This window comes from Leiobunum rupestre, chromosome 6 (genome assembly GCF_980474605.1).
Source record: "Leiobunum rupestre chromosome 6, qqLeiRupe1.1.hap1, whole genome shotgun sequence".
Taxonomy (NCBI): Eukaryota; Metazoa; Arthropoda; class Arachnida; order Opiliones; family Sclerosomatidae; genus Leiobunum; species Leiobunum rupestre.
Genome location: NC_143389.1, coordinates 19,487,744 through 19,510,046, shown reverse-complemented (window position 1 = coordinate 19,510,046; position 22,303 = coordinate 19,487,744). Strand labels below are relative to the sequence as shown.

Here is a 22,303-nt window from a genome sequence, read left to right as displayed (position 1 = left end):
TTTAACGAAGTTTTTTCCTTTAAATTCATAATTTTCATAGATTTTACGTCGTTGGTTTTATTCACTGAGAATTATAAACTGATTTAATTCGCAATGAAATCCAGATGAGTGCGTCCTTCGACAGTGCTCTGTGATTAAGAACGTTAAAAACTAAATTCTACACGCACATTAATTTTAAATGTCAAACGAATCTAAAAGACATTTGAATATAAGCAACATATATAGTTGGAATAATTTTGGGCCTTTTGGCGCCTCACCAGAAGACCTCTAGAGCAGTGCCTGGTTCAACATGCCTCCTCTTCCCCCTATCGGTATGCCTCTGGCAATACTGCAAAGTTATATCTTGGAGTTTGCAGATTCAAGTATTACTGCAAAGTCTTTGTCTTGGAGTTAGCAGATCCAAGTATTACTGAAAAGTCTTCCTCTTGGAGTTAGCAGATCAAAGTATTACTGAAAAGTCTTCCCCTTGGAGTTAGCAGATCAAAGTATTACTGAAAAGTCTTCCTCTTGGAGTTAGCAGATCCAAGTATTACTGAAAAGTCTTCCTCTTAGAGTTACCGTAGCAGATCCAAGTATTTCTGAAAAGTCTTCCTCTTAGAGTTACAGTAGCAGATACAAGTATTTCTGAAAAGTCTTCCTCTTGGAGTTAGCAGATCCGAGTATTACTGAAAAGTCTTCCTCTTAGAGTTACAGTAGCAGGTCCAAGTATTTCTGAAAAGTCTTCCTCTTGGAGTTAGCAGATAAAAGTATTACTATAAAGTCTTCCTCTTGGAGTTAGCAGATCCAAGTATTACTGAAAAGTCTTCATCTTAAAGTTACAGTAGCAGATCCAAGTATTTCTGAAAAGTCTTCCTCTTGGAGTTAGCAGATCCAAGTATTACTGAAAAGTCTTCCTCTTAGAGTTACAGTAGCAGATCCAAGTATTTCTGAAAAGTCTTCCTCTTGGAGTTAGCAGATCCAAGTATTACTATAAAGTCGTCCTCTTGGAGTTAGCAGATCCAAGTATTACTTCAAAATATTTTTCTTGGATTTCGCAGATTCAATTATCACTGCAAAGCCTTTTTCTTTGAGTTCACAGATACTGGTAGTTTAGCCCCAACGAGCAGATAACGCGACTACATTCAACGGCTTCAATGTCTAGTTTTGGGATTAACGAAATCGTATTGAACCAAACCATATTCCATATTCGCAATAGCTCTTCGGAAGATACTTGAATCAACTGACTATATTGAGCAATTATGCTGACGTATTTAGGTGTCCAATAAAAGCAAACACGGTAATGAAGTGCTTTTTATACGAACTACTCTCGTATGATATATTTTTCTCCAGTGAGCGCGCATTCCGTTAATAAGAGATGCGACTAATAAAAAGCAACTAATTCGACCCCGGCAGCCCAGCACTTTATAACGCGCTTCTAGATTGCTTTCTTCTTTGGGCTCGGCCCCAGGTGAGTAGATACTCGTTGGCCAATGCCCGGGCATCGGTTGGCGCGGCTTTTAGTCATTCCTTCGAGTTTAGCCTAATACATGGCGGGCAGCAGTCCTGGGGCGCGTACGGGTTGAAGGCGTTTAATACCTTATAGCGAGAGTCATTTCCCGGAGGAAGACCTCAAGGCCCGCGGGAAAGGCTTTAATGAAATCACCTCGTACGAGTCTCCACTTTCTATAGGTGTTTTACCGATCAAATCAATGACAGTTTGCCGAGGGAAAAGCCGACGTAAAGAAACTCGAGAGGTTCCAGAATGTTTTTCCTTCAACCTGGGCCGCGAGACATTGACGACCTTAAGCCATTGAGAATGCTACAAGCCTTCGGGATAAGTGAAGAGGGAAACCACCACTCTTTCTCCGAAGAATTTAATAGGCTTCTTCGACTTTATCGTCTTTTTATTTTTGCTTTTGCCACCGTTTTCCCGAGCAATGACAGCCTTTAGTAAAATATTTTTATTTTATGTATGGAAGTATAACGTCGTCCGGAGCCGAGCATCGGGTATCAAGCCGCACAATGAGCCGAAACGCGCGGATCCAATCTTGCTTTTTTCTTACACATTCTCCGAAGATTTTTCCTTCCACCATATACGGAGCTACCTATTTTAAAGTGGATAATAAAGACTAAATTTGAACTCTGTGAGAAACTTATTTAAACGGGCCTATCGATTTTTATTGAGACGTTACATTATGCGATCTTCGACTATTTTTGGACTTTTTCGGTTATTATTTTTCACACTTGTTTTATTTATTTTTAAACGCTGATGGTGTATTTCTGTAGACTAGTTTCAACAACTAATTATAAATTTGTGGATTAATTTTTAATTTCCCTGTAACTTTTGAATACAAATGTGGCAGTCGAAAGACCGTAACTCCTGTATCATATTAAGTGATTCGACTTTTTTGGATTATTCAACTTCTCATCGACATATTATCACAAAATTTATTCAGATATTACAGTTTAGCTAAAGGAGCCAGGCTCGATCCCAGCTTGTGTCAAAACTCGGAACCACTCCTTCTGCGTTGAGTTTTCCAGTTCTCTCCACACTGGTTAAAGAGGTTTTCCCCAGAGCTCTTTGGTTTCCCCTATCCATAAAAACTTGTAGAGGTTAACGGTAATAATGAGTGTAGGCTCGCGTGGCATGAGGGCTTGCCACTACTTTCCTACGCATTGTAACCCAGCCACCTGAATTAATGGCTTTAAAAGTCACTCGTTGACTTACACCTAAGGGGGGCCTTGGGTATTAGCTTAGCTGATTATTATTATTATTACTATACCGGTGATGATACTTCAGACCTCAATGGAAATCCTAAACCAACTAACTCCAGATAGAGTTCATATTTGGATGATATGAATATTTCTGCAACCTGAGTGCTCTCGAAAATGCCGCACTTAATTTCTTGAGGCTAAAGTGATTCTTCACCCATTCGCCACTGACATATCCAATCAATGGCATGGGCGTCAGTCATTCTATAGAAAAACGAAAATTGACTTTCCGTCTCGTGAAATTAATATTTTGTTTGCTAGCCTTATAACATAAATTCCATTCGGTAATGAGATCTTTACGTGCGTTAGGTACAAATCCAACCCTTTTTGCTCAATTGATCGTACTGGATCTTAGATGTCGTTTAGCCTGGTCATCCGCAATGGAGTGTGTCTTCTCTAGATCTTTACTTTCTTCCCGCTACGACCCACCGTCCCACCTATACTTTCCCGAAAAACGTCTAGCAATACCAAATATTGTTTTACTCTTTGGCCATAACTCTCTTTGAACTCCGATATAACCTCTTGTGCCCCAATTTAAATTCCTCATCACTTTTGACAAACATCTCACAATCTCACAAAATAATGGTTCTCGATACATGTATAATGTTAATATTGTCATCGTTATTGGAAATTGGCTTTAACTAGGACTAATGTGCTGGACCATTTCGCAGAGATGGTGTCACTCTCCATCGTACGGAATTTTATTCAATCGCGTTTTCTAACTCTTATTCCAGATTTCTTTTCTCAGTTATGGTCATTGACTTAAGTGTTCATTACTACACTTTGCTCATTGTTGACATATTATCCCCTAGCCTATGTCATTTACAGATCTCACACGATAATCATGCCGAACCTTTCCAACTTACAACGACAGTAACCACGTATGACTCTTAACGTATTAGACCACTTATCCTTTCTGACCTAAGTGACCCGCGTATCAATTAGATGACTTTTAGTTCTGGTACAGCGCGTACCGTTGAGGGTACCCTTTTTCTTTGAAACAATTAGCTTACCATCTCGGATAAGTTGCTTTTCTCTCTCCAATATTATCTCCTATAACTTTTTAAATCTTCCTTATATTGTGAATAGTGACCATAATGTTATAATATTCAAGACTACCGATTCACGTGATTCTATAGCCCTAGTGTATTTAACAAATATCTTACGAAATGGGCCGCTAAAGTGCTTCACTTAAAGTGGTCACGTGAATGCTATTTTATCACCCAAGAGACAGCTTCTTACGTATCCCTTCCTTATTAATGGAAATATCTACAAAAAGCGGCAAAATAACCTTAGTTTTAGAGATAGACTAAAAATCAGACCCTGTAATGTACGGGAGAGCGATTCTATTATATTCTAAATCCAAAGGAGGAAGAATCTCCGAAGCTCTTCTTATATAATCTTATTTTCGGGCGTTCGACGTCTCTTTCAAACGTTGCTCGGTCTCGGAAGAGCTATTCGTGATTCGAATTTACCAAATATTCAAGAGAAACGATTAAAGTGCGAGATAATATTAGGCTGTCTTTCAGTATTTTGGGGTTTTTTAATCCTATCGCATTAAGAAATCTGCCTTAAAGACATTAAACTTACGTACGAAGGGCTTTCTCATTGCGCGAGCTCACTCTTCACCGCGACCTAGTTTTCGAGCGGAGATTTTATTTCAAAGTCCATTTGCATGTTAATGATAACGGAAGCTTCGCGCGACTCATTTGCATAACGTTATTACAGTCTGGGGTCTGGATGAAGTGTTCTAAGAAACGAAATGTGTCCAATAGAGAAAGAAATATTTCCTAGAATACACGTCCTTATATACATACGTAATTGTTTCATGGGGATTATATTTTGTTCCGGCTGCGGAACGGATAAATCCCAACGGATTTAGTTTAGTTTAAAGGACTAATGGAATATGATGTTTAAATCCTAATAGCCCTAATTCCAAATTAGTGAAAAGGTTATCTCAATCCCATCGCGTTTAAGCTAGATGTAATTGAAGCCCCTTTGGCCGGCTGTCTGCAGGACGAGAGATGTTCTCAACTCGATCAAGAAAGAACCAACATATTTAACACGTGGTTAGGCCGTATTCGATCGATCTCAGCCCATTTTACAAAATATAATTATTTATAACTATCTCGTTAAAAATGCCCGTTAGTATCTTGAACACGTTAAGTTTATAATATTTCTGTTTATTCTTAGTATTATTAGTTTAACAAAGAGGTCTTAACCATATAAATAAGACACTAAATGGTTAGCACTTTCGCCTTGCAGCAAGAGAAGCCGGGTTCGATTCCGGCTCGTGGCACTGTGTGAAAACTTGGAACCACTCCTTCCGCGTTGAGTTTACCAATTATCTCCCTACTGATTAAAGGGGTGTTCCCCCGAGTTCCTACGTTTCCCCTTTCCATATAAAACATGTAGAGGTTAGTAAGTGTAGGGAGCTGTTGACTCGCGTAGCATGAAGGGCTGGCCGCCAACCTCCTACGCATTGTAACCCGGCCACCTGTTTAAGGCATTAAAAGTCGCTGGATGTCTTGGGCTTAAAGTGGTGCCTAGCTTACGTTTTAAATTTTGGTTCACTTGAAAGCGCCCTGGTCATTCTCAAGTCAGTCACGGAAGTCTCGTTTCTAAGGTAATTATGCATAGAATAAGTAATTTAATAGTTTTCTAAAAATCTTACTTAGTATAGAATATATATTCATTTTTGGACGTCTATGAAAATGCATTATAATTAGCTCCAAGAAATTAGCTACAGAACAACCGAAAGGGGTCAAGGAACTTTTTTTAATAAATATCCCCATATCTGGAAATTATTTAATGTTATCAGGTTATTGTTTGTTGCAGATACAGTTTTAATTACGTTAAATGATCTTTACATAACGCATCATTCGGATGCGAAACCAGCTATATTTCAATCATTTCATCGTAGTAACAGTTATACCAATCTAAACTTAGGTTTAAACATTAAGATTCTTTAATTTATATTACCATTTAGTTTGTTATATAGTTTTGATACATGATACATTTTAGGTTTTGACAAAAAAACATTTTTTACATTTTGCATGTATTAAGTAATTTGGTTTGTAGTAAATTTGTCTAACTTATATATAGTATCTATAACCAGCCCTAAATACTGAAGTGGGTATGAATACTAACCCACAATCCTTAATAATAAATAGAGCGATGTATAATATATAGTGTATCGATTAAATTATTAATATCTGGCTTCCATTTCATCGTACAAACCTAAACATTTGTTATCACGTACTCTTTCTAGTTTAAGTCAGTTATAAGAATAGCTAAATTTCATACAAAATACTATGTACAGCTTCAATAGAGAAACAAATGCATGTTGAAATCGTTCATGGTTAGCGTTAGTAACTCTATAATTCTAAAATAAATAGTGTTAAACTTTATTGAACTTTCTTAAAGAATGATAATCAAACAAAGAATGATAATCAGTGTTGCTTTATTGGTCTTTCTGTAGATCAGGAATTTATTTAAATTCCCTGGGTCCTACGAGGACTCTTTAGTTCTAGATCGATGCGATTGCACCCAGCCCGCATTTAAATAATTGGCCTTACGAACAGAAAGGAATTCAATAAGTATCGCTAATTAAGAGCAGTTTTCTCTCGGCGACAAGACGCCCTTTCTGTCAGCGCACCCCAGGGATGAAACTTCAATTTCTACGCTTTCAAAGAGAGAGATAAGTCGAACAGTGTTTAAGGAACTCCTTTTGCCATGGAAACTGGCTTCGCTTCTTAAACTTATTTATTGTTCTTCCGACTGTAACATAATTACGCTGTTAAATATTTTAGTGTGTAAGAATTGGTTTTTCGTATGATTTTAGTGACTATATTTTCAAGTACCTTTTATTTCTATTTTCTTATGATATCCAGTTGGAACTAAGTTCATCTAGCATACATAACGTTATTTTCGGTAATAAATGTATCTATTTCGTACCATTAAGGTGGTTTTTGAAATGAAGGTTTGTTTGAACTGGTAAGAAATCAGAAATATTCTAGCATTTAATGACCAAAAATTTTATTTATTGATAATAGTGCAACTAATCTAGAAATACTGATTCTATTTTTTTATAAATAATAATAATATTAAATTTAAAACTAATAAATGATTTAATTAAGATAATCGTTTCTTTGGAAACTAACAACAGAGTTCCATACTTTTTTGGTTTTTTTTTGCAATAATACAAATTAAAAAAATATATATATTTAATGTAGTTCTTTATCAATCTAATGTAATTTTTCATTTAAATTGTAAGTACTTTTAATACAGTTTAAACAACGAAAAGTTAAAAATATATATTTGCATTCCATGGGTCGGAAAAGATAAAAATGTGTTTAGATTAAACTCAGTTATTGAAATTAGAATCATTATTCATTCGCAAGATAAATGATGAATAATAATAAATTCTTAAGTTAACGGTCGATAAAAGTAAAAAACTTCGAATTTCCAATTTGTAAAGCCCTCGTTGAACTTATTTTCTTATTGTTAATAATTTTTGCGGTGCTATTCTTAAGGATATCCAATTAAAGAATTTCCTGGTTTTAATTTTGTTTCTTTTGCCGAGGTGACCTAGTTGACTTTTATTACACACACTAAACTGAATAAAACATTGAAAAACATCCTTTTCTTATCCGAGATACCAAATTTGTCTCACGAGTTAGAGTTGCTTGTAAGGCGACTTGTGTATATACTTAAAAATTATAAATTAAACTTAATTTACACAAAACAAATATAATTGTATTGTGTGAATAAAGTTTAATTTTAAATCTTTCAATTGTCTCATGATTTATAAGAGTATCAACCAAAAACATTTATTAATTAAGTTAAACTATTATATATTAATATTGGTAAGCAATATTTCGGTCACAGATTTAGTATCTAATTTACCATATAATCGAAAATTCATTAGGCTGACATAGTTACTTGGGGATTAGGCTTCAAAAATTTCTTCAAAAGGGCAGCCCTGCCTCGCAAACCAACTATCTCACATTCGTTGGCGAAACAATTAATATTTCTTAAAAGTCCAATTAAACGAGAACTGTCACCACCTTAAAATTGGTTAAAAACCATTTAAATGGATAGAGGACGTACGAAAATGGTTATACAAAAAAATTCGTGTTAATAATTCCAGTATTTGATTTATTATTAGCAACCAAATCAAGAATGTATTTATTTATACTCAGGGAGAATGAATATGTCGAGATTATTTTTAGCGTTTCTCCAATTCAACCCGTTGGGGCCTCCGGTATGCTCCTCCGCTTTAATAAAATCCAATAATACTGCAATCTCATTGGTTCTCAAAAATTACGTTTTTCGACGCGATTAACGCTGCTGCAAGGACGCAAAAAAAAGACCGCCTCCGTTTTTCCTCCCCCCCCCCCTTAGCTTGACGGGGTTAGGGCCTCAACGTGTCCGTCGATAGTCTCGACATATTCATTCTCCCTGAGTATAAATAAATACATTCTTGACCAAATTTAGTGTTTTATCCCCCCGACTCGAGAATCTCAGAACCACTTGGTTGAACCGACCTGCAGCGCCATCTCGTGAACGCAATATTTTTGCTATGACATTCTAGAATAGATCTAATGAAATAGGGATAAGGTGAAGGATCTTGAAATTACCATAAACCAACCGTTGGTTTAATAACGGAATACAGAAAATGATAGATCGCGACAATGAAATATTACTAACGCGATGTGAAGCCTAGTACCAAAATAATAGTTTCAAAGGAATCAGTGCACCATTCTACGAGTAATATTTCCTTGACAGAAATGATAAAACAAAAAGTAAAGTAATGCTTTACATATGAAAAAAAAACTTATAATTTGTAAGCGAGTACGGCAATTATACGGGTTAAAAATCTTAATAGTGTACTAAATTACTAATTGAGTATGGCAGTACCTTATCACGACTAAGATATTGCGCCAAATGAACGGGGAAAACTCTTGGCTAGTTTGTACTGTGAAATGTTAGTTTATATTATTTACTTAGCTCTTATTCTTCCTAAGTTCCAAAGTTTGTAGAGAACTGGCGAAATATTTGATATACCGTACTGATTCCACAATCTTGCTCTTCCGTGAATGTAATCGACGTAGCACACTGACAAGGAGACGACCCGAGGTGATTTTCACTGATTTTGTTTAAATTCGGGGCATAAGTAGACCAATATATAACTTGAAATTTCCCAAAAGGAAACGTTTCGACGGGCTTTAGTTTTGCCATGGCAACGAAAAATGTTTTTGATTACTTAAAATCTACTTGGAGAAATCGCTGATTTTTAGGGTCCCCTTTTGTAGCATTTTTGAAAATTAAAAAAATATATTATGTAAAAAAATGTAAATTGAATAAATTCAGGTTAATTTCAATGTATCATTGTTGTAAATATAGCCTAATAATATTTAGGCGTCATGTACCCGGCTGTATTAAAATTCGGAAGATTTCACTAATACGCTAAAAACAATTATAAGCTATTTGTTTGTAACCCTAACCCACGCTAGATAGAATAATTTAGCCAAAGATTCTATAGTTATGTATTGTAATCTTAATGGTAAGTGGACAATAAATCGGTAGGATTTTACTTAACTACTGGTGCTATTCTAATTATTTAGGCATCAAAAGATAGAGGGCACGATGGCGATTATTTTAATGTTAAAATATTTTGCGGGAAATGAATATTTACGAAGGGTATGAATTTTAAAAAATGTTGGTTTTCCCCATAGACATAATAAAGAAATAGACACCTTACGCGGAGTTTGATTTGCCAAAAATATACGGGAGCGATAACTAGCAGACAACCGGTATTTGTTCCGTATTCCTGTGGTACCACGTTTAAGCGACGCCTGTCGATTAGGCGAGAAAATACAAAATCATCACGTGACACGTCACACATGTTCGTGTTTGTAATCTTTTAGGTACTCTGACGTGATTCGCGAATTTTTTAGCTGTGAGAATTTAAAATAAGGTAAATTTTTATTATATTTTTTAAATAAGTCAATTAATTCTTTCAAAACCCAAATAAAAAGCAGCAGATGATCTTATAATTAAAAACAAAAAATTCTAATTGCGAAATGATATTTTGTCAAAGGCTTAAGTAACTATCCGGTTTGTTGTGGTTATGGCTTGTTATGGGAATATTCTGAGATTCTAAATTGTAAACAAAAGTAAATGGAATTTTGATGAAAAGGATGATTCTACCTTGGATTAATAATGATTCTACTAAAGGTATGTAGCTATTGTCCTTGAAAAAAAATTAGCTTTGACAATTTAAGTCTGATGGCTTGACCCTTCATTTTTAGATTTTTGTCCTTCGCTAATTTGTGGAGTCTGAGCTTGCAATATAAATTAATAACTTTCTTAATGATGATGTTCGATTCCAACTTCAGGATCAAACATGTTCGTGGTGATCTGGTAAGATGTCCATGCCAACAATATTTCGTAATACAGCAAGTTCTAGCAAGACTACATTTCTTTTATAGAGAGAGGAATATCTCTTCATAACAACTAAACAAAATTGGCTAAAAACCAAGGAGATCTTACTCAAATTATAATAACATAATTAAACCTACACGAAATGATCCTTGGTCAAAATTTAAAGGTGAGAAGTTAGCATCACCGGTTTTTTCTATTTCACTTTCAACATTAAGAAAGTTATTAATTTATATTGCAAGCTCAGACTCCACAAATTAGCGAAGGACAAAAATCTAGAAATGAAGGGTCAAGCCATCAGACTTAAATTGTCAAAGCTAATTTTTTTTCAAGGACAATAGCTACATACCTTTAGTAGAATCATTATTAATCCAAGGTAGAATCATCCTTTTCATCAAAATTCCATTTACTTTTGTTTACAATTTAGAATCTCAGAATATTCCCATAACAAGCCATAACCACAACAAACCGGATAGTTACTTAAGCCTTTGACAAAATATCATTTCGCAAATAGAATTTTTTGTTTTTAATTATAAGATCATCTGCTGCTTTTTATTTGGGTTTTGAAAGAATTAATTGACTTATTTAAAAATTATAATAAAAATTTATCTTATTTTAAATTATCACAGCCAAAATATTCACGAATAACGTCAGAGTACCTAAAACATTACAAACACGAACATGTGTGACGTGTCATGTGATGATTTTGTATTTTCTCGCCTAATCGACAGGCGTCGCTTAAACGTGGTACCACAGGAATACGGAACAAATACCGGTTGTCTGCTAGTTATCGCTCCCGTATTTACCCCCCGTAGAATCTTGGGTCTATTTCTTTATTATGTCTATGGTTTTCCCAAGGAGGATAGGAAGGGAGGCGAAGTAGGAGGGATGAACGCGACAGCATCCTTGTAAGAAGCTTAGCGAGCGCTCGGCGGGAAAATTTCGGAAAAATGGTGGCAAGATTGCGCCCGCTAGTCGCTACGCTACGTGTAGCCGCCATTTTTCTGAAATTTCCCCGCCGAGTTTGCGCTAAACTTCTTACAAGGATGCTGGCGCGTTCATCCCTCCTACTTCGCCTCCCTTCCTATCCTCCTTGGTTTTCCAGTGCATTTTCCCTAGGACGATTCTTTAAATTCCTAGATTTTAATACGTTTTGGATAACGTAGGACTTATGACGAAAAAGAAAAAGGTTAAATCAAATTCTTAGCAGGTATATCCGCACTCATAACGAATCCAAGGAAATAACACATCATGTAGTAAACTACTAAAAAAAGCTATGGGCCATCTATAACGCAACGTAGAGGACAGCTCCAAGCCTTACGCATCAAGTATCATCAACCCGATTTTAATCCTGCACTCCAGCTCTTCAATTTCGGTTCCCAAAGATCCTATTTTGCCCTTTAACTCAACAAAATCTGTGCATTGTGACTGACTACCACCTTCCAAAATCTCGGGAAAGGCTCCTATTAAAAAAAAAACAAACGACATTAAATCATCTAAGAAATAGGCATGAGCGGCGTTGTTTCAAGCAACTACGAGAAATAATTTACAATTGCAGTCCCAAAATCAAAAAACTTTTATTACACAGAATTCGAATTTTAGGCAGCGCAGTTCAAACATGTTATTCCGTTCGTCGTTTGTGCATCTACACCAACCTTTCAAAATATTGCCAAAATTCGACGCAGCGGTTTTAGCTCGGGTTTTCATCGCGTTAGAAAACCAAATGAATGGAACTTTCTAAAATATTCTCAAAAGCGGTTGCTTATTCAAAAGGTAACTAAGTTTTCTATCTTCTAATACCTAAATAACACTTTTATAACCTAAATAACTAGAATAACATCAGTAGTTTAGTGGATACCTTAAGTAAAATTGTACCAATCCTTAAAATTTTCATAAATTAGGGTAAGGTAAGGAAATAATATATACCAAGCTCAGTCCAAACAACAGCGTAGCGTCACCATGTGTTCTATTTTACCTCATTACGGTAGTGATTCTGTACTCAAGTAGCCCCAAATAAATTATATCAGAACGTAGATTATATAGATTTTGTACGAGGTCTATACGTGTATCATCTTAAATTAAAAGTAAAGACTATATTAACGGATATAAAAACTCATGCAAGTCAAAATACCCCATTTTGAGGAAAATGAGTTTTTGATTTCATATTTATAATATTTGCATTAATAGTCTAAAAATTAAATTATATTGAAAAGAAGACGATCTAATTTTCTTTTCGAATTTCTTTCAAAAGTCACGACTTGCTAGAATTTTGCTCTCCGGTAGCTTAAGCTCTCGCTTAGAAGCGATAGCGGATTTAATATTTTCTAGCTCCCAAAGTTTCAGTGCTATCAGTTTGACATTTAACGAAACCCTGCGTGATTTTACAAGTATGTTACTAAGCCAGAGACTTAACGCATAAATTTGTAGTCTGAAAAGTACTAAAATGCGTCCTTTGTAATGTTGTTAGCACACAAATTTACTTTAAACTAAGCTCTGCGGAGACATTTTGCATATTACCCTACACTTGACCCAAAATTGTTATCCCAATGGCCAATTAACTCAATCCCATTCACCAAAACAAAAGGATTTAACTATATACTTCAAATTTTCCTTTATTATTACTTAATTTATAAATCTAGCTTGAAGGTACACAAACAACATATTTGGGGTTACTTTTCTTGTTATTTTAAAATTGAAACCCGTTGGATAATTAAAACCACCTCGATAAATTGGCGTCTGATGGTACAACTAATTAACACCGACTACCCATGGCAGGAACGGGCCAGTGCGATGACCTCCTAGGTCCCCAGATTTGGCACTGCCGGACCTTTTCCTGTGGGGATTCGTGAAGGAGGAAGTTTATAAGACGCCAGTCCCTTGCAGCGTTTCGACTCCTAACTCCAGCTATGGTCGTGGCTCATTTCAAAATATGCTGTATCGCGCACGAACGTGTTTAGCATCGGATGGTTGAATTATTGAACCTCATTTAGTATAAGACTGGTATATTTGTAAATTTGGTAACACTTTCGGAAATTGTTTTGTCTCTCAAAAATAATTACCAATAAAAATTAATTAAAAAAACTTTCATTTAAAACAGTCATACAAACATTGCAATTTAGATATATTTCTTTTTAAATACGTTGTGAAAAGGCTGGGGCCACCTACTACCAACTTGTTACTTTTCCTGACCTAATATCTCAGTGGAAAATTGACCTATTCCGACCAAAATAAATTTTATTTATGGTTTTCGAGTATGAGCCACCACGGCTCAGTGTTTGTCTACCACCTAGCATAAAAAAAAATTCAAAACAGTGAAAAAAAGTATGATTTTTCTGAGATTTACAAATATCAACGACCTTTCCCTATAGTGTATATCCTGAAATTTTTATATTTTTAGTCAATATAGTTTTAGAGCAAAATGCCAGGGGTGACGGAGTGGTTAGTGTGTTAGCCTCGCAGCAAGAGAAGCCTGGTACGATTCCAACTTGTGGCACTAACGAGGAGTGTACCCGAGGTGTTAATCACCGATTTTGATGAAACTCGGGGGGTATGTAGACCTTGGGGTAACATGAATTTTCACCAAGGGAAAAGTTACGCTGGGCTTCCGTTTTGCTATGGCAACCGAAAATGTTTTTGACAACTTAAAATGAAAAAATCTGCATTGAAAAAAAGCATGGGATTTTCTCGGTTTCACTGTGGAAATTTCTTGAAAAATCAAAAAAAAAAAAAATTTTAAATTTCAACTAAAATGCTAAGTTTGAACTATTTTGGGTAAAATTCATAAAGTTTGGGTAAAATTGAGAAAATTTCAATGAATTTGATAAATAAATGAATATTTGCAAATTTTTACCTAAATTGGGTTTTGTTGAATAATTTTTTTTGAAATCGTCAAAAATTGGATAAATTGACCAAAATTAGATAAATTGACCAAAATTGGGTAAAAAGACCCAAATTGGGTAAAATAATCAAAATTCGTCCAAATGACAAAAATTGGGTAAAATGGTGTGAAAACAACGAATATCGGCTACACTTGGGTAAAATGATAAAATTTTTGGTAAAATTGAGAAAATTTCAATGAATTTGATAAATTAAGGAATATTTGCAAAATTTTGATCTTTTTACCCAATTTTGGTTAATTTATCCAATTTTTGTCGTTTGAAAAAAAATTATTTGACAAAACAAATTTAGGTAAAATTTTGCAAATATTCCTTTATTTATCAAATTCATTGACATTTTCTCAATTTTACCCAAACTTGATGAATTTCACCCAAAATAGTTAAAATTTAGCATTTTAGTTGAGATTTGAAAATTTTAATTTTTTTGATTTTTTGAGAAATTTTCACAGTACCCTGTGAAATCGAGACAATACCCATGCTTTTTTTCAATACAGATTTTTTCATTTTAAGTTGTCAAAAACATTTTCGGTTTCCATAGCAAAACGGAAGCCCAGCTTAAGTTTTCCCTTGGTTAAAATTCATGTTACCCCAAGGTCTACATGAAAATCGGTGATAAACACCTCGGGTACACTCCTCGTAAGTGTAAACTCGGAACCACTTCTTCTGTGTTAAGTTTGCATGATCTTACCCTACTGGTTATAGGGGATTTCCCCAGAGATCTTCGGTTTCCCCTTATCATAAAAACATGTCGAGGTTAACGGTTATATTTAGTGTAGGGAGTTGTTGGCTAACGTGGTATGAAGGACTTGCCACCTACGCATTGTACCCCGGCCACCTGTTTAAAGGCATTAAAAGTCGCTTGATGACTTGGGCCTAAGGTGGTGTCTTGGGAATTAGCCTAGCTGATTATAATTCCCAAAAATGGCCATATTTCGTGAAATATGCCAAATCCCCAAGCAACTACGTCAACCTAATAAATTTGATAATTTTTATATTGAAAATTAAAAAGCACTTCTATTGGAGATAAGAAATTGTTAGTTAAAATATTGAATCTGATTTGGTTACAGATTTAGGATTCTTTCACCATTTGGTATTAATTTTTCAGGTAAAACCTATTAAAAACATTATACAAGTATTGGTATATTACAATTTGAATTTCATGTTTATCATTTCGTTATGACAACACCATCTGAATTTTGATTCATTTCGTTATCGCAAATCATGAGTTCATCATATCAATATTGATTCATTTCGTTATAGTAAAGCATGAGCTCATTATCTGAATATTGACTAATTTAGTTATCGCAAATCCTGGGTTCATCATCTGAATATTGATTCATTTCGTTTTAAAACTTCATAATCCAAACATATATTGAGTTTGATCACGGTAACAATTAATGTTAAGTGAATTGTACATATTTCTGTTCAATTACAATAAAAGTCTACTAATATATTAATCCTTTTCTATACTTTTCTTTCGATGTAACAGTCGGTTAACTTTGTATTGAAAACCCAAAATAGAAATTTGTCTAAATCTTTCAACATAATCCTCCATTTTAGGTAGTTGTTTTATGTTTTTGCCTAATTAAAAATGGAGAAAGTCTCGGTTTATGTTAGAAATTCGTCGAGATAAAAGCTGTAAAAGGATCTTAAGAGAAGTGGCGGAGGAAATTTATGTAAGCCACATCGCGGCAGACAATAAAAGGTTTACCGCGAGGGGGCGCATTTAGAAGTGAAGGTGTTCCCCGTACTCGACTGTTTTTCTTTTATGGCCCAATAAGGATTAGAGGAAGAGAAAAAAATCAATGAACGCTTTCCTTAATCGATTATTTTGCGTTTGAAAGCTTGGCACGATGAATTCCCCGCGAATACTCTTAATGTACCCTTTGGCATTAAGGAATAAATGTTTTATCTTGTATATAGTTTTCCGCTACATGTGTTAGTAAGCTGCGAAGGAGACTAAAAGGAATCGCTATATCGACCGGCTCAAGATATTGGGAATAGATATTCCGGAGCAGACCTCCGAGTCATCGCCAACTCTGCCTCTCTTCTTCCTCTTTATGTTCCGCCAAGAATCACCGGGAAAATGAAAATTAACCACACCAAAAACGTACGAACCAATAATCATTTCGAGATAACTGCCCGCAGAATGCGTGACTCTTTCGATATTTCCTCGAAATTTCACTTCAAATATACTAATCATATTCAATTGATTTTGATCGAAACAATATTTTTTTTTAAGTTTAAGGATAATGAATATGTTGACACTACCCGGGGGCATCATGGTCCAGTTTTCTCCCGCCATGAGAGGGGTGGGGGGGGGGGAGGCTAAACGTTATCGGCGTGTGCTTCAATCGCATCGGAAGACTTACCAGGTGGGTACCCGAGGTGTTTATTGCCGATTTTGTTCAAAGTTGGACGTAATGTAATTCAGGTGGCCGGGCTACAAGGCGTAGGAGGGTGGTGGCAAGCCCTTCATGCCACGCGTTCCAACCCGCCCACCTGAATTAAGGACTTTAAAAGTTGCTCGATGAATTAGACCTAAGGTGGTGCTTTGAGTATTATACAAGCTGATTTTTTTTTAATTTAAGACCAACTGTAGAAAAAAAATATTATTTAACTAAATTCACAAAAACAGATATGTAATTTTTATGATAAGTTGCCATTATTTATCCATTTCATTTTACGTTAGAGCAAAAACACTCCTAGAGAGTGAATCTCGTTCATTACTTCTGTTTCGAAACAGTTGATAATGCAGAAGTCAAGTTGACTGTTTGAATATATCGTTAACCTTCGGTGTAATTCGCTTAAATAAATATACATATTCGTTTCTCGTATGGTAAAAATTTATAAAGTTTTGTTTTACGAACATTTTATTAAAACTAGGAATTTCTTCAGAAAATACATCTTCCTACGATAAATCTTCTATTAATAATATAGTATCATCTGCAAAAGATACTAATTGGCTATCTTTTTACAGAAAACACAGTCCACTCACATATATATCAAGAAAAATAGATCCTATAACAATCCATTGAGTGATATCAAATTCCATTTCTTAAGGGTCGCTTTAATTGTCTTTAGTTTTTATATCGGTATTACAACAAATAGCTCCGAAATCATTCCAATTATATTATTCTTTTATAGTTTATAAATTAGAATTTTTTATAATGCCCTTTTCGAAATTCAAAAATATACCGTTGGTTTTGTTAATTAGTACCAAGCGCCATATACAATCCATTATTCTCGAAAACTATTCATTCTAAAGTTCTGTAATTTTCGAGATATATTTAATGGCAAGGGAACTTTTAATTTTTTAAATTTTAGAAAAATCAGAAACAATTTGTAGTTTTCTAAAAATTATTTTTTCACCGATAGCCATCAGATAAATCGTTTCAATTGGAAAGCTGTAGAGCATACACTTGAAAAAGGTCAATTTTTACTTAGATAAAATATAATTAACAAAAATAAGTTGGATATACCTAAACCATCTTTCTCGCAGCCATTTCTAAATTAGGTTATAAGCATAACACTATTTAGTGTACCAAAAATAGGTTTTTTATTTAATCAAATAATTAGACATTTACAAATTAGAAATTTTTCTTGTCACCGAATACCCTGAAAATTTCAGAACTCTAGATAAAATATTTTTTGAGATTCATAGTATAGTTCTTTCGTTTTGGACAATGATGATGATTTGACACTTGATGCACTTTTCAATAGAAACGTATTTCAAGACAAACCGCGAAATATAACCACTGCCTCGCGACTTTAAAAATATTGCATGTATTAATATAAATAATCAGCTAGGCAAATACCCGCAGCACCACCTTAGGCCCATTCCGTCTGGCAACTTTTAATGCATTTAAACAGGTGGCCAGGTTACAATACACAGGAGGGTGGTGGCAAGTCCATCATGCTACGCGAGTCAACAGCTCCCTACACTCACTATTACCGTTAACTTCTACATGTTTTATATGGAAAGTTGAAACGTAGGAACTCGGGGGAAAACCTCTTTAACCAGTGGGGAGACAACTTGCAAACTCAACTATTACCGTTAACTTCAACAAGGTTTTTTTGGAAAAGGGAAATCGAAGGACTCGGAGGTAAACCCCAAAATTAATAAACTATACTTCGTAGGGGTTTTAACTTATACAGAGTGTTTTTTAATTTATTCAATTACGAAAACTACTTAACTAATTATTTTATAAACTACTTAAGATAGAAATTTGAAATATTAAGGAGAAATAAATACACCGGGGACCTGGATTGGTCAAATTTACAAAAACTATTTTTTCACCACTAGGTGTTAGATCCATTTTTTCAAATGATAATTTCTAGAGCATCATCTGAAACCTAGGAATACCTTTCGTTCGATGGGAAAATACCTATTTTTCACTGAAAAACCTGACTTGAAAAATTGATCAGCTGGGCAAGCCAAAATAAACTTGTTTTATCCGGGAAAGAGATAGCAAAGATATGCAATCAATCGCCTACTATGGGAATCGACGGAAACCTCCAATTAAGAGATACCTGTTCTAGTTTTAATGAATTGTAAATGCCACACACGCAGAATAGTTTGCACGTTCACAAAAAGTAACTTCTATTTTTATACCAAAAATGTTACGCGAACTTTAAACCCTTTATATCCAATTAAACGTTTCAAAATAATTTTTCAAGTATTTTATGGAATTAAAAACGACCGCAGCAAGAATAATAATATAAATTTAAGAAAGTAAAAAAAAAAGGTCTTCTTCCATCGAACCACTTAGCCTTGCGACCCCGTTAATTTTAAAGTTGAGGGCAAATTTGTCCATTTTGTATGTTGGGTAAAAGTTAAACTGGGCAGTGGAAGATGCGGTGAAAGACGAACTCACGATCTCCTGTTTACGAGACAGGCGCTTTAACCACTGAGCCACGCGGCCCCGGTTTTATTTTAGACAAGTTAGAATTTGTCATGTTGGGTAAAAGTTAAACAGGGAAGCAGAGGCCACGGTGAGAGTCGAACTCACTATCTATTGTTTACGAGACAGGCGCTTTAACCAATAAGCCACGCGGCCCCGATAACGTTATGACAAGTTCAAATTTGTCAGGTTGGGTAAAAGTTAAACTGGGCAGTGGAAGATGCGGTGAAAGAGAAACTCACGATCTCCTGTTTTCGAGACAGGCGCTTTGACCACTAAGCCGCGCGAAACCGGTTATGACCATGACAAGTTCCAATTGGTCATGTTGGGTAAAAATTAACTGGGAAACGGAGGCCACGGTGAGAGTCGAACTCACGATTTCCTGTTTACGAGACAGGCGCTTTGACCACTAAGCCGCGCGAAACCGGTTATGACCATGACAAGTTCCAATTGGTCATGTTGGGTAAAAATTAACTGGGAAACGGAGGCCACGGTGAGAGTCGAACTCACGATTTCCTGTTTACGAGACAGGCGCTTTGACCACTAAGCCGCGCGAAACCGGTTATGACCATGACAAGTTCCAATTGGTCATGTTGGGTAAAAATTAACTGGGAAACGGAGGCCACGGTGAGAGTCGAACTCACGATTTCCTGTTTACGAGACAGGCGCTTTGACCACTAAGCCGCGCGAAACCGGTTATGACCATGACAAGTTCCAATTGGTCATGTTGGGTAAAAATTAACTGGGAAACGGAGGCCACGGTGAGAGTCGAACTCACGATTTCCTGTTTACGAGACAGGCGCTTTGACCACTAAGCCGCGCGAAACCGGTTATGACCATGACAAGTTCCAATTGGTCATGTTGGGTAAAAATTAACTGGGAAACGGAGGCCACGGTGAGAGTCGAACTCACGATTTCCTGTTTACGAGACAGGCGCTTTGACCACTAAGCCGCGCGAAACCGGTTATGACCATGACAAGTTCCAATTGGTCATGTTGGGTAAAAATTAACTGGGAAACGGAGGCCACGGTGAGAGTCGAACTCACGATTTCCTGTTTACGAGACAGGCGCTTTGACCACTAAGCCGCGCGAAACCGGTTATGACCATGACAAGTTCCAATTGGTCATGTTGGGTAAAAATTAACTGGGAAACGGAGGCCACGGTGAGAGTCGAACTCACGATTTCCTGTTTACGAGACAGGCGCTTTGACCACTAAGCCGCGCGAAACCGGTTATGACCATGACAAGTTCCAATTGGTCATGTTGGGTAAAAATTAACTGGGAAACGGAGGCCACGGTGAGAGTCGAACTCACGATTTCCTGTTTACGAGACAGGCGCTTTGACCACTAAGCCGCGCGAAACCGGTTATTACAATGACCAGTTCAAATTTGTCCATTTTTAATATTGGGTAAAAGTTAAACAGGGAAACAGAGTCCACGGTGAGAGTTGAACTCACGATCTCCTGTTTACGAGACAGGCGCTTTAACCGCAAATCACGCGGCCCCGATAATGTTGATGACAAGTTCAAATTTGTCAGGTTGGGTAAAAGTTAAACTGGGCAGTGGAAGATGCGGTGAGAGTCGAACTCACGATCTCCTGTTTACGAGACAGACGCCTTAAACACTAACCCACGCTGCCCAGTTTTTGGTTATGACCAGTTCCAATTTGTCCATTTTGTATGTTGGGTAAAAGTTAAACAGGGATACAGAGGCCACGGTGAGAGTCTAACCCGCGATTTCCTGTTTACGCGACAGGCGCTTTAACCACTAAGCCACGCGGCACCGATAATGGTTATGACAAGTTCAAATTTGTCAGGTTGGGTAAAAGTTAAACTGGGCAGTGGAAGATACGGTGAAAGACGAACTCACGATCTTCTGTTTACGAGACAGGCGCTTTAACCACTAAAACACGCGGCCCCGGTTATAACTAAGACAAGTTACAATTTGTCAAGTTGGGTAAAAGATAAACCGGGAAACAAAGTAGACGGTAAGAGTCAAACTCACGATCTCCTGTTTTCGAGACAGGCGCCTTAACTACTATGCCACGCTGTCCCGATTCCAATTATGACAAGTTCCAATTTGTCCATTTTGTATGTTTGGTAAAAGTTAAACAGGGAGACCGAGGCCATGGTGAGAGTCGAACCCGCGATTTCCTGTTTACGCGACAGACGCTTTAACCACTAAGCCATGCGGCCCTGATAATAGTTATGACAAGTTCAAATTTGTCAGGTTGGGTAAAAGTTAAGCTGGGCAGTGGAAGATGCGGTGAAAGACGAACTCACTATCTCCTGTTTACGAGACAGGCGATTTTACCACTAAGCCGTGCGGCCCCGGTTATTACTAAGACAAGTTACCATTTGTCATGTTGGCTAAAAGTTAAACAGGGAAACAGAGGCCACGGTGAGAGTCGAACTCACGATCTCCTGTTTACGAGACAGGCGCTTTAACCACTTAGCCACGCGGCCCCGGTTATGACTAAGAAAAGTTACAATTTTTCATGTTGGGTAAAAGATAAACAGGGAATCAGAGGCCACGGTGTGAGTTGAACTCACGATCTCCTGTTTATGAGACAGGCGCTTTAACCACAAAGCCAAGTACCCCCGGTTTCGATCATGACCAGTTCCAATTTGTCTATTATGTATGTTGGGTTAAAGTTAAACACGGAAACAGAGGCCACGGTGAGAGTCGAACTCACGATCGCCTGTTTACGAGACAGGCGCTTTAACCACTAAGCCACGCGGCCCCGGTTATGACTAAGACAAGTTACAATTTTTCATGTTGGGTAAAAGATAAACAGGGAAACAGAGGCCACGGTGAGAGTCGAACTCACGATCGCCTGTTTACGAGACAGGCGCTTTAACCACTAAGCCACGCGGCCCCGGTTATGACTAAGACAAGTTACAATTTTTCATGTTGGGTAAAAGATAAACAGGGAAACAGAGGCCAAGGTGAGAGTCGAACTTACGATCGCCTGTTTACGAGACAGGCGCTTTAACCACTAAGCCACGCGGCCCCGGTTATGACTAAGACAAGTTACAATTTTTCATGTTGGGTAAAAGATAAACAGGGAAACAGAGGCCACGGTGAGAGTCGAACTCACGATCGCCTGTTTACGAGACAGGCGCTTTAACCACTAAGCCACGCGGCCCCGGTTATGACTAAGACAAGTTACAATTTTTCATGTTGGGTAAAAGATAAACAGGGAAACAGAGACCACGGTGAGAGTCGAACTCACGATCGCCTGTTTACGAGACAGGCGCTTTAACCACTAAGCCACGCGGCCCCGGTTATGACTAAGACAAGTTA

The 22,303-nt window shown here is 36.7% G+C and overlaps 6 non-coding genes across 6 annotated transcripts; all 6 read right to left on the bottom strand.

The window, feature by feature from the left end:
- Window positions 1–21,389: 21,389 nt before the first annotated feature.
- TRNAT-CGU (transfer RNA threonine (anticodon CGU)) lies at window positions 21,390–21,462 on the bottom strand. Its single transcript has one exon. It is a non-coding gene; the product is annotated as a tRNA-Thr (tRNA).
- Window positions 21,463–21,667: 205 nt separating this feature from the next.
- On the bottom strand, window positions 21,668–21,740 carry TRNAT-CGU (transfer RNA threonine (anticodon CGU)). The gene has a single exon. It is a non-coding gene; the product is annotated as a tRNA-Thr (tRNA).
- Window positions 21,741–21,802: 62 nt separating this feature from the next.
- On the bottom strand, window positions 21,803–21,875 carry TRNAT-CGU (transfer RNA threonine (anticodon CGU)). The gene has a single exon. It is a non-coding gene; the product is annotated as a tRNA-Thr (tRNA).
- A 62-nt stretch (window positions 21,876–21,937) lies between these two features.
- Window positions 21,938–22,010, bottom strand: TRNAT-CGU (transfer RNA threonine (anticodon CGU)). The gene has a single exon. It is a non-coding gene; the product is annotated as a tRNA-Thr (tRNA).
- Window positions 22,011–22,072: 62 nt separating this feature from the next.
- TRNAT-CGU (transfer RNA threonine (anticodon CGU)) lies at window positions 22,073–22,145 on the bottom strand. Its single transcript has one exon. It is a non-coding gene; the product is annotated as a tRNA-Thr (tRNA).
- A 62-nt stretch (window positions 22,146–22,207) lies between these two features.
- Window positions 22,208–22,280, bottom strand: TRNAT-CGU (transfer RNA threonine (anticodon CGU)). Its single transcript has one exon. It is a non-coding gene; the product is annotated as a tRNA-Thr (tRNA).
- Window positions 22,281–22,303: the final 23 nt, after the last annotated feature.